A 13,312-nucleotide genomic window follows, 5' to 3' on the forward strand; every position below is an offset into this window, starting at 1 on the left:
GGCCCCACCACCGGCCCTGAAGCTTCCAGTCCACGGCAGTTTTGCTCCTCGCCGGGGCTCGGACTCCTCTATCAATCAAACACAGAACCACCTGAATGACAGGTGTGTTTTCATTGCGGTTTGAAACAAGTGTGACGACAACTCTTCGTGTGTGGCTGGTGTGCTACCAGGGCGACCAGAGCACTGGCCGCCTGGCCAGCTTTTGCCAGGGCTTCCCTGGCTGAGCGTAAACTGCCCTACGGAATTCTAATTCTCATAGCTGACGGCACGTTAGAAAAGTGATCTTTGAGTGAAGTTGTAAAGTTGAAGAAAATTAAATGCCAAATTATTCTCGGGAAAAAAGACTAGAATTAGAAGCAGAAGTCTAAGAATGGAAACTGAACAAAACAAAAACCTACCAGCTCTAGGTACGCTACTGTCTCTTAAATTAACTGTATTTTCTAACTCCCTTCATATTACTACAACCTGTAGGGGATTTTGTTGCTTAAACTGGTTTTCATTCCTCTGATTTCTTTTTCTTGGTAGGAGGGATGGGGCATAATTTAGACTGTTAACCCCAATCTACATAATTTAAAATTGGAAAACTAACGTACAGTGGCATTGGACAAAGAAATAACATCCTTTTATATCTACTAAGATAAAATTCTTTTTCCCTTGAATATAAAGTTATCAACCGTCTGTATCTACTGAGAAGAAACTGCTCTCCCAGAAATGTTTCCTCAGCTTGATTTCTACATAATCACTCAAACTATTTTAAAATAAAATTTTTGTGATGTGTTATAATCGCCAAGAGCTACAGTCTAAAGAAAAAGAAAGCCCCTTGCTTATTTCAGTATCGGTTATTAATACTCTGATTTCCAGTGGCTGCCAGTGATACGGTGATTAGGTCTGTGGTGTGGAATTCTAGCGCACGGAGGTACTTTAATTGGCTTTTGGTTGAGATTGTACTGTTTATTATGAAGCACGTATGCTTTCCCACATGAAGCACAGAAACTCACTCAGTTCAGTTTATTTCAAATTCAACTACAATGTCTGAGAATTTAAATCAAGCCGAGTGTGTGACCCTTTCTTTCTTCCCTCCCAAAATCCATCTTGTCCACACTGAAATTATCTGACAAACACTCGGGCTACTGGGAAATCTTCTCTGAAAGAGATCAAATTATAAATCTAGGTGCACCGACAACGACATTGTGTAGCAGTGAACAAAATGTTAAAAATGGCAATTCCTGCAGAGGCCGGTCCTGGGACGTGCTCTGGACAGGATGTCACTTTGGCTGGGGAGGAGGTGGAGGGTTTGGCTAGATCCCTTAAAAACAAAACCAAAGGAAGACCTCAGCACCCTTCAGCAGCGGTTCACAGGGGGAAGCCGGCGTCCGCCCTCCAACTCGAGAAGGTGGGAGTGAGGAGCAGGGGGTACAGAAGCTCCGGGGGGGGGGGGGCAGGGAACACTGCCATGGGGGGAGGGGAAGGAGAGAGGGGATTTGCATCTTGTATTTTTAGTTTTCGTTGACACATTTAATCAGGCCAACTTCACTTGGCTATTAGAATGAAAGCAACGCTCCTTCCCCTGAAATCTGAATCTCTAATAACTTTGCTTGAAATCTGATTAAAACTGTAGTACGGTTTCCTTTTTGGGAAGTAATTCTACCGGCCCCTTTTTGACACTGCATTTAAAAATACAGACAAGTAACTTTGGGAATTTTTCATTCCATTATAGGAACTGCTTTGGCCACATCCGAACCAAGGGCACCTGTAAGCCAAAAATTAAATCTTAGCTAACTTAAAATTACTTTAGGCTCTGAAAACCCTTTTATATGCCAAGATGGTTCCCATAGCAGACAGCCCTGTGTTGTTTGTTTTGTGTGAAAGTGAATGATAAAAGATCCATGAAATCGACACAGAAAGCCAGAACAGCAGAAAGAACTGAGGGCTCTCCATCACTGGGGCTTCTACCCTCTGCTGACTCGGGGAACAATGGAAGCCACACATCCAACGGCAGATCTAACACAGCTGTGCATTTCATTAGATGAAGAGCACTGGTGACACAAGTAAATAATTAACTTATTCTGCTCCGCTGGCTGTGCTTATGAGACCAGTCATAGCCGACAGATTCTAATACACGTTAACACAAAGAAACCATAATGAGCTTAGAAGTTAAAACAAAATATTTAGACAGAATTTGATGATCTTGAATCTCAAATGAGACAGATGATTTTTAGAAGTTTGTATTTTACGGAATTCATGGGGGGGGGGGGCGGGGAGACGAGAGCTCTCGGTCTTGGGACCAGACTTTTCTTTTTTAAAAAGGTATTTCTTGGTTTCAGAATCACTCAAGTCCTTCATCAAAGCAAAGGAAGGTTTCTTTTCTTATTTTCACATGAAAAATTAAAACTGTTTTCTCTAAGGATAGAGGCGTCAAAGCTCTCCCAAGATTTAGAACTCTCAAAAGTTATGGTCACTTTCCCTTAACGCTGGTTTAAAAATGTAAATGATATGCAGTCCGCTCCAGTGTGTTAACACTCCCCTGGATCCTTGAAAAGAGGATGGACTACAAATAAACCATATCTAATGGAAGCTGTTATTGAAACAATTACCGATTCATACCTTAAATGCTTACACAGCATTTCAGATTTTAAAATAAAATTTCATCCCCTGGCTCATGCTGGTGTCTCAACCCCATTGTTTATGGCACAACCTCCTGGCAGCAAAATGCAAATACACCAGTTGAACAGGCCCCAGAACATGTCACGGACTCACAGGGGCCAACCAGGAATTAGACCACAGGCTACACTACGGACCTTTTAAGAAATGAAAATAGGTAATAAGGAGAAACCAGAACACGGAACGAGCAGAATGGTTCCACAGATACCCAACAGATAATATATTATCCCATTAACATCAATATTAATTTCAAACTGTAAAGGCGAAGAATTTAGGGGGTCTAAAGTCACAAGTCTGACCGCCAAGCCACACAGGAAAGGCACATCTGGGGACCCACTGTCACAGTTCTCTCTGTGTCACGCTCTAGACACTGGAGGATCTTACGCCAATTTGTTATTTCTATTTCCGTGGCCTCACGGAACAACATATAAATCATTTTAAGAATAGGTTTCCCCAGTGAAAGTTCAGTTATTCTAATGAATCATCCTTAGAAAGTCTTTCTGATTATAAACAGCAAATGACTTGTTCACAAGGCTTTTGGCTTTTTTTTTTTTAACTAGTTTTAGTGTAATGGACCTATCTTAATTCAAATAGAAAAAATTAAAAGAAGGTTAAAAAAAAAGAAGGGAAAACGAAAGCATTCTAGTACCATGTCAAGACAGGAAAAGCAATAGCAACTGGCAGAAGAAAACTGTACTGAAATCTTTAATTCAAGAGCTGTCTTTGATGGGACTTCGGTGTGCTGAGCACCGACTAGCGAAGGGTTTTCTATTTTGTCGATAGCCGGTCTCATCTGAGTATCACACTCTGCTTCACTTTTTAATTGCTGTAATTTTTACTTAGCAAGTCTACCCTCTCTGTATAACCACTGCTGGACTAAGTGTAGTGCTCTGAGGCCGATCTGTGCTGGGTCTCTTCGTTTTCTGGGTGAGGAGAGAGAGTCCTTTCCTTCAGTTACCAAGCACCTGCCGTGGGACAAGGACTGCCCTGCAGGTGGGGCAGGGAGAACCTCCGGACCCAACTCCACTTGACAAGTGTCCTGTGCTGATTAAAACGACTGAATACCGAAAACAAAAACACTGATACAATTCAGCGTGCCACCTTCGAATGCTCTAAATGACAGAGCAGACTGGGCAGTGGGTTCTGCTGAAATACTACTAATGGAGGCTAAATGATCTTCTGCAGGTACTTACCTCTGACACAAGGCTATTTATCCTGCTCAGTGAACAGTCTCTACACTAACGAAGGGTGAAATGCTGCTGTGATTTTTCTCTATCAGTCAGTGGAAGAAAAGTGTTGGTGTTTAGTGAAGGAGTGACCACTTGGCCATGCCGGGCATTAATGAGGTTCATGGGTTGGTGGGGTTCCCTCTGCAAAGGGCTCATCACCTGGACTCTCAGATCTAAGTAAGGCAGGCCATCAAAGAATCAGGTGACCTTAATAGGGCTCTCTGCTGTTCAAGTGATATTCTGCTACTCTGGGGGGGAAGACACTACTTTCTGGTGAGCCTTAGTTGTTTGGTCTTTGTAATGGGAATAATTAGCACCTATCTCATGAGGCAATTGTGTTAGAAGAACAGATGAGCTAATGTCTGAGAGGTACTTTAAGGTCCTTAGAGAAAGGCGGCATCTAAATACAAGGAATTATTATTATATAAGAAACCTAATTACTCTCAGCAGGAAGCAAACTAGCAAAGCAGAGGAGTCCAGCCTAATGAATAGAAGGAGCAGCGGCAGTTGCACTAACTGGATGAAGGGCCGAAAAGCTCACTCGGGCGGGCCGTTCAGATCATCTCACGTTAGCGGGACGGCGTCCCCGACTAACTTTACAACTCACGGGGCCTGTGCTGCAGATTTCTAGGGCCAGAGAGCTGACTCAGTGATGAAAGCAGGGGTGAGTGGTGGGGGTAAGCAGCGGGAATGCTTTCTAGTTTGGCTGTTTGTATCAGGAAGAAATGTTTTTGCTTTGAATGAACTCATCTCGATAAGCCTTTCTATATTCAGAAATGTAAATCTCTAAATCAAAACGTGAAGGCTAACACAGGTGGCGCCTCCTTTCTTCCCCTTCCTCCTTTCCAGTTATTGAATTAACCTTCTTTTATTTTTCACACCAGCACCTTAAATAATCCCCAGGGGGAGGGGAGGAGACAAAAACTGTTGAATCATATGAGCTTTGTTTTGCCGTTGAATCACTTCCAGATCTATCACATCTCTTGCCATATCCCGGTTGACATAATTTTAATTCGGCTCTTCCTTACATGTTAACAGATAAATAATGCATAAGAAAACTTGATTAGCTTTCTTATTAAAACATCACTCTAAATGAGAGGAGGCGCTAGAAGACAATACAGTTTTTACACGGCTTTCCCATGAGCAGTTGAATGGTTTGATGTGATAAATTTGCATAGTCTGAAGCACACAAAGGGCTGATTAATTGAAACCCTTACAATGCTTCTGGAAGCAGCTATTGTAAAACAATAACCATAGGAACTTTACAAAATACACACGGCTGAATGTGTCAAGAGCTTAATAAAATGTGTTGAGGCTACACTATTTGGAAACAGAATTGGAGATTTTTATTCTGGGCCATAAAACACTAAACACCCTAATTTCAAAGCTTTAGTTGGGTATTTACTGAAAGGTCAGAGGGTTACTAGCTAGCTACTGAAGACCAAAATTTGTTCTTAAAAAAGTAAATTAAATAAAAATCTTCTTACAATTAAGGGGTCCATGTGGACAAAATAATCCTGATTTCTCACATTAAAGAGTTCCCAGAATTTGTTTTTGGACCAAAATTCTGAAGGTCACTTGGCATCCCCCCCCCCCCCCAATCCCCAGGGCTCCATCGGCCCCCTTCTCCCCTCCCACTTCGGATCTTTCATTCAAGCAGGATCAAGCAAAGTAGGGAGCCAAAGACACACAGACTTTGAAGCTTCAGGCGAGCGGAGCGGACTGCAGGCGCCTCAAGTGCCACGTGTGTACAAGGTGCTATTAGTGTGATCATTATTTTCAGTCTGAGCCTTTTCATGCTCTCAATTTTAGAAAACAGAGTCCAGAAAAAGGAAATACAGGAACACTTGGAAAAAGCAACGTTTTTAACCAAAGCTGGCTGAACGAACGACCTTTCCTCTCAGCTCTTCTGCCACACAAGAATCGGCATTTCTTTACTTCCCACAGCCTCTTCACAACAACCGTGTAAGGATTCGGTAATGTGCTGGGAAGTCAGGGTCGGTTTTCTTTTCTTCTGACAAACACTCAACCCAAATCTTAATACATTAATTCAGCAACTTGTTTTGCTTTGGAATAACTTTTATTAATGCAAAATAGAAGCAAGCCACCTCCTAACCAACTGCCGTTGACAGGAGAGGGTCCGAGAAGAATCTTCCAAACCATTTCACCCGTAAATACGTGATCCTTATGAACCACGGACACTCAGAGCCAGTCCCCGAAAACGCTGTATTTTGACAAGACTATACTTCTATTTTAAAACAAAAGTCGGTTTCGCTCTGTTTAAACTGGCTGTCTGAGGATTTACGGGGAGACTCCGAGGACCTTAGGCCTTTATCTCAGATTTGCAGTTATTAAAAAGCTTCTGTTTGCCAGGACAAACACTCTTGCTCAAATACAGTTTTTCCTCTCCTTAGGAGTACTATTTGGTATTGCTGCCCGATTCTGTGATCTACAGGACCTTTGTTGGAGGTGCTAATCCTTTTTCACATGAGAGACTGAGAAATGTTCTTTCAGGGAAGTGATATATTGCTTTCTTTTCCCCCCACATCAAAGGAGTCCACTTTTTCCTCCCTCATTGTGAATGGCAGCAAAAGTAGGAGGAAATCTGGAAATATAATAATTTGGTTTGTCTGCACACTGAAAGGAAACTTTTGGGAACTCCTTTGGCCGACAGATAATTTCTGTTAAAAATTTCTTTTTTAAAAAAGAGTAGGAAATCTGCTCATCCTCCTCATAAATGAAGTAACCATAGAAAAAGCAAGGCTCAAGATAAAAATGTTTGCCTTTGACAAGTTCCCTTCATATAGAACTTACACCAAAGCTCGAGAGACTTAAATATGTAATTTTGATTTTAATAAAAAGTCTTGTTTCCAACACAACTCCCATCACATTATATGTGAATGTCTTTTTCTATCTTCAACTCCATGTATGAACTGATGAAGAATATGAAGAGAAAACATAAAGAACATTCTACACCCACATTCTGTTCTATTGTCCCCCATGCAGCATCACTGTGCCCCTGTCGCAGAAGTCCTTCTAAGGTACCTAGAAGTCTAAAACACTTGGAAAAGAGAACAAGACTTCAGGGTTTAAATACTTCTCACCAGCTGAGATGAAAACATGCAAAACCAAACTTTCCTTCCTTTGTAAACAAACACAACTAACTTCCACAACTCCGGCGTAGGGAAGTATTTTGCATTCTACTAAAGGATGAACCGCTCTAGAGATTCTGGATTCAAGGCCCAGCTCTTTTGGGGGGAGCGGACTCAGTGGCATTTACGGATGAGATACCTACCAGGCCTCACAAAGACCCAAAGAAGGGCTGTACTTCTCCAAATTTTGTGACTTTCTCACTAGAAGACTACTGGAAAGCCCTTATCTAAAGTGTGCTGTGAGCAAAGGCGGGAGGCGATACCCTCTTCTTCATCAATTATTTCCTTCTTCCTCCACACTTGGTTCTCTGCTTAGCGCTCCTCCACTCCCGAGGTCCTAGCAGGTGATGTTGCTTACGAGGCTGTCACAGTTGTAACAGCACCTGCTGACTCTTCAACGGGCCTTCTCCAACCAGTGACCTCACTGCCGCTGGTCGCCAGCACGGATGCGGGCTCCCAAAGACTTGGCGCTAGGCTCCTGCTCCAGTTCACCACCCGCTCTGTCCTCTTCCATCTGCCTCCTGAGCTGGCACGACAGACACCCGGCACAGAACTGCAGCCGGGGAGCCTCCACTCCACGTTTGTTTCCCTCAGCTACTCATGACCCACCACCTTTGAGCTGATCAGGTTTGAGCAGGACAGACACTCATTTCTGTGAAACTAGATTCTGAAGTCCCCTCTAATTGCTGGAGAGGGTATTTTAAGAAGCCCCGAAAGAATCCTTGCTCACAACAGCTTCGTCAAGGTAAACTACTAGCAAAGGATGACAGGCAAACTGCAGGGCCACACTGCTTTGTGAACATCGAAGATAACAAATACAATGCTCTCTGTGCAAGAGGAAAAAAGAGATGGGCATAAAGATACATTAAATCAAAACAATCTTTACATTTTCTCACAGAGCCTACATATGTGTCCACTTGCAGGTGACGCTACGAAGGACCAAATACTATTTCCAGACAATCCTGCCTTCCGAGCGTGAAAACAAAGTCCAGCTAACGCTAATCTTCATCTGGCAAGTGTCCGGGCCAGAAGAGAACCAAATCACTGCAGGAATCGCGCATGGAGTGACCCACATACCCTGAAGACTCCCAGCACTAGAGAACTTTGTCGGCTCATTGCATGACAACCAAAGAGAGCATGGCCGAGGCTGGGGACTGCCTTCTCCATCCCTTCACGTCCCACTTGCCAACATCCAGCTCTCCCAGGCCGGAAGCAGTTCCTCTTCGGGCCCCACACTAAGGGCTGCGTCGTATGGTTCCTTGAAGATGCCAACAGCTATGTCTGCTGCACGTGAATGTTCCAAACCAGCTCACTGTCCTCACCGTCCCCCAGGGCCCTAACTATCCCAGCTAGCCAGAGGGATCAGGAGGATGGTCAAAGTTGAGGGCTCAACAATTTACTTCCTTTCAATATCTGTTCAAATTCTTGATAGAATTTTAATCAAGGCAATGAAAGCTTGGCCAGAGGACTGACTAAGGAAGGGAATGGGGACTGTTGCAATGAGTTGATTCTAGAAGGGAAGGGATTCCTGACAAACACAGCTATATGTTAGGAGTATGTGTTAATATGGGGGTTTGGCAGGTATTTCTGGAACAAAGTGTGCGGGGATTAGTATTTACTCCAGACTGGTGGCAGAGGAGAGCCGTGTAAACCTGCTTATCCAAGAAGGCAAATTTTGAGAAAATGACCACCTTAAGGAGGAGATACTGAAAAGATGTAAGAAATATTAGGTTTCAGTTTCAAGAAAAGATTGTTTCTCCCAAAGGGGGATTCCCTCGGAATATGCCAATCTGGGGGCAGAGTAACCATGGGATATCAGAAGAGACAAGAGTCACCTTTAACCAGATTTAACAGAATGGGAAATGCACTCAGATCAAAAAACTGGGTTCGAATCCTGGCTCTGGCAGCACTGAGCTGTAGTGGGCAAGCCACTCATCACCTTTCTGAGCCTCAAAGTTCTGGTTCTACAGAGTACGAGTAACAATACCAATTAGACCGCAAAGGTTAAGGATGGAATGAAAATGCTTGTAGCTTATTAATAATGCAGACGGTAAAAAACGCTGTAAGTTAGATGCTCATGACATCCACACTTTATCTGCAGCCTCAGCCCCTCCCTGGAGCTCCAGACTCTATGTCCAAGTGCCCACCCAACATCTTCACTTGGAGTCTCCCAGGGGCCCTCGGACCGGAGGCCCCAGTCCTCAAGCCCTGCCCCTGCCTACCTCCCAGCATGTCCTCCCCAGGCCCCCGCTGCGTGATGAACAGCAGCAGCAGCAGCTCAGGCCTCACCCTCGCCTTCAGCTCCTGCCCCTCCTTCCCCAACACCTCAGCCACCCGCAAGTCCTAACGGCAGGACCTCCAGAGCACACCTCGAGGGCATCCCTTCCCCCCATTCTTGCAGTGCTCCTCCAGAGCACACGCCATCATCCGCTCTGCCTGGACCACCGAACAGTCGCCCTGCTTCCCTCCTTGCTCACCTCCAATCCACTCTCCGCAGGCATCCAGGCGGCTCTCTTAGACTGGACGTTCGATCTCCTTGTGCCTGTCTTCGACTCATCACCCAACAGCCCTACGGGCTCCCAGCATATGAGGAACAAGTTCCTACGTGATGTGCCCCTTCCACTTCTCTCACCCAGAGCGCTCCGCTACTCCAGGCTGCACCAGCCAGAAGGGCCTTTATTCTGTCCCTTGAAGATACCAAGCTCACTCATGCCTCAGGGCTCCTGGACTTAATTGTTTCAGACTTCTGCTTGGCTGGCTCCTTCTCATCCTTCCAATGTCACTTCCTCCATGAGACTGTTCCTGGTCATCAGTTCAAAGCGCACCCCGTCACCCCCAAACCAGTCACTCTTTCACATCATCTTCCATTCACAGTGCTTAACACTATCTTAAATGATCACGTTCATATTTTCGTTTACTTTTCTTCTGTTTCTTCCCCCAGGAGAACACCAATTCCAGGAGAGGAGAGACCGCGTCAGTCCCATTTACCACTGCGTTTCCAGTGTCTAGAACAGTGCCTGCCTGGGACACGGTGAAAGCTCGATCAACGAACGAGTTAATGACATACACACTTGAGATGATCCTCTGTCACCTCAAGTTCAATGAGACAAAGCTGCTCTGTGACTGCTGTCCTCCCTTACCAAGCTTAAAACCAGGCACAGGGCCTCCTTCTTCTCTGTTCCTGTTGGTCAACAAGCCCCGCTGACTCGCCCACCCATTTCACAGGACCCGCCCGCCTCCAACTCACCCAGGCTCCGAGCCTTCCTTTCCTGCCTGGTCTCCAAGGGACCTGGGATGGAACTAACGGCAGCAGCTTGCCTCTACCGGCTGCTGGCTGTGCACCAGACACGGGGTTCACTGCTTCACTCATACCAGTTCCTTTAATCCCAGTGACAACTCCTAGGAAACTGTCCCCATTTCAAAGACGAGAGACCAAGGCATAAAGAGATAAAACAGCTCACTTGGTTAGGGCTCAAGACGTCTACCTCTTTGTTCTACTTTTTCCCAACCTGAAGGCCTTCTTTAAATGCTGCACAGAGGGCAGCCATGAAGACAAGGGTAAGGTGTCCATTCAGGACCCGCCTGGGACAGGGCGGAACGACGGGTGCATGCTAGAGAGAAGTGCGCTCAGGCTCCACAGAGCCATCACAACGGTGCCACCACAGAGCAGGCTGCCTTGGAAAGCAGCAGGGGCTCCCCTCACGGGCCACACACAAGGTGGAAAGCAACCTGCTGAAGATAAGCTAAGAGAATCCTTATTCCAGGAAGATGGATCTAGACTACACTTACGATGATTGTTACATTTAGGTCAAAATTCTCAGTGTGTGAGCTTTAAATATTTTAAAGTTAGTTTTCAATATTAGAAATGATTCACATAGCCAATGAAACCAAGAAGCCTTAGAGGCAAAGCTCTGGTCAGCACACAAAAGTTTGGTGCTCTAAATATTCCTCTCACCTTTCGTTAATTTAGAAATAATAATCATTTTGACTTTAGTTCTACAAATTGCAGTAAAAAACCCCAAGCACACTAAGCACTCTTGTGTCAAGCAGACACAGGGGTTTCCAGTAAACATGGCCGCTGAAACACCTATGTTTAGCTCCACTCCTTCTCCAAACCTAACACTAGAGTTGAAAAAAATTAAGGTGTAAACGTATAAGAAAAAGAATAGGCAAGAGATAATGATACAGAGGGGAAAGCTGAGGAGTAAAGAACAGTAAGTGGCTTAGCAGAAGGAGGAAGATAAACCCAAGTGCCTGCAGAGAAGCACGGAGCTGCGCACTGATGCCCCCCCATACCCCCCCCCCCCCGAGCTCAGGAAACAGACAAAGTACGATGAAAAGCGGGATGAGGTGTAGAGCTCAGTCACCCCAAGCCATCAGCAATCCCAGTGGGTGCTACTTTGTCCAGATTGATCCCTTCTCACTATTTCGCCATCATCATGCTTTTCCCACTCACCGCCAACTACAGCCTGGGTTACGGTAAGAGCATCTGGCTGGGACCATGCCCCTCCCTTGCTCCCCAGTCTGTTTTCATCACTGTAGCCGTAGTAAGTCGCATCATCTCTCTCATCTGCTCGGACTCCTCCAGCAGCTGTCCATCTTACTCAGAGTAAAAGCCAAAGTTCACAGAGTGGCTCTGACGACTCAGTGCTTGCTGGCTCTGCTCCAGCCAGCCTGGTCTGCAGCCCCCTGGAGGGTCCTCCAGCTCCATCACTCTTGGTCGGGCCTCTGGCCCCCAGGCCTTCCTTTTGCCTCCAGTGCTCTTTGGCCAGGTAGGGTCTGCTCCCTTACTTCTCTCAATGCCACCTTTTCAAGAAGGTGCAGTTCCTCCACCATTGTACCCAAGATTTCAACTACTGACCACATGCCTTCCCCCCACATGCTTCCTATTCTCCCCTTTTATTTTATCTCAAAGCGTATTATTATCTCTCTTGCCTACAAGAATGTCAGTCCCCCATGGACTGGAATTTTGTCTGTTTTGTTCACTGCTTATTACCAGGGCTTGGAATAGTACCAGACACTTAGAAGATACTTAATATCCATAGAAATAAATGTCTGAATAAGAAATCGCATTAAGGAGGGCACATATTGCATGGTGCACTGGGTGTTATACGCAACTAATGAATCATCGAACTTTACATCAAAAACCAGGGATGTACTGTATGGTGACTAACATAATATAATAAAAAATATTATTATAATAAAAAAAAATAAAGATCTATTTATGTTCTCAAAAAAAAAAGAAAAGAAAAGAAATCGTTGAGCCCTGACTTTCTATTCCCCGCCCCGTACAGCCAGGAAACTACTTTTTCCCCAACCCTTACTTGAGAAACTGAGCCACAGTGACCCCAATACCCAAGCAAGCACAGCAGATGGTGGCATGAGCAGCCAGCCTGATACCGCGGGATTAAATGAAGTCTGTGCACTAAAAAGTAGGCCCAGCCCCCTGCCCCTATCTGGATCCCTGAAGGTCAGCTGAGTCTTAAAACTGTCCCCTAAATACTCCAAACTTCCAGTAGAAGTTAGAAAGATCCTACTATGTAGAAACTGACTGGCATCCTGATCCCCCTACAGTCATGTCCACCAGTGTCAACAAATTCTATTCCTGGGCCATAAAGCTTCCAATTGCTTTTTAGGGTTCATGGGTATACCAGGTATTAGAGGAAAGCTCCCAAGAATGACAATCAGACCCTAAAACACACAGGAGGGGAAGAAACCTCTAAGGAAATATAGATAATTAGGAATAGAAGAAAGCTGAAAAGAAAAAAAACCCAAAAAACTAAAACTAAAAGTAATACTGAAAATATACACTCACAGCTATAAAAAAAAGACTATAAATTAAATTTAAATTTTTAATTAGAAATTAAAATATAATAGGGTAAAAAAAATCTGGAAAATAAAAATCAAATCTCCTATAAACAAAATCAAGAAGATAAGGAAATGGACAATGAGGGTACAAGAAACATGATGAAGGGAAATTATCAACAAAATAATATAAGAGAATGTCCGAAAATGGAAGGAACTTGAACTTCCAGATAAGACTGTACTTGATTTCCTAGGTCAAGGAATGAAAATTCAGAATTCCAAGAAGAGAAGAAAGATAGTAAAAGCTTTCGGGGCGGGGGGGGAGGAAGTGAGAGAGGGAGGAAGGGAAAGACAGTGAAACGGTGCGTACACACACACACACACACACACACACAGATCAGTAAGAATGTAACATGGAATCTAGATGATAATGCAGTAATGTCATCAGAATCCGTAGAGAAAAGA

At 44.5% G+C, this 13,312-nt stretch overlaps 1 protein-coding gene across 1 annotated transcript in view; it reads right to left on the reverse strand.

The window, feature by feature from the left end:
- POLR3B (RNA polymerase III subunit B) overlaps nucleotides 1-13,312 on the reverse strand; it is a 107,023-nt gene that overhangs the window by 13,698 nt on the left and 80,013 nt on the right. The window lies entirely within an intron of this gene.

The sequence above is a fragment of the Ursus americanus genome, chromosome 17, assembly GCF_024610735.1.
Source record: "Ursus americanus isolate L20-20 chromosome 17, mUrsAme1.1.p, whole genome shotgun sequence".
In the NCBI taxonomy this organism is placed as follows: domain Eukaryota; kingdom Metazoa; phylum Chordata; class Mammalia; order Carnivora; family Ursidae; genus Ursus; species Ursus americanus.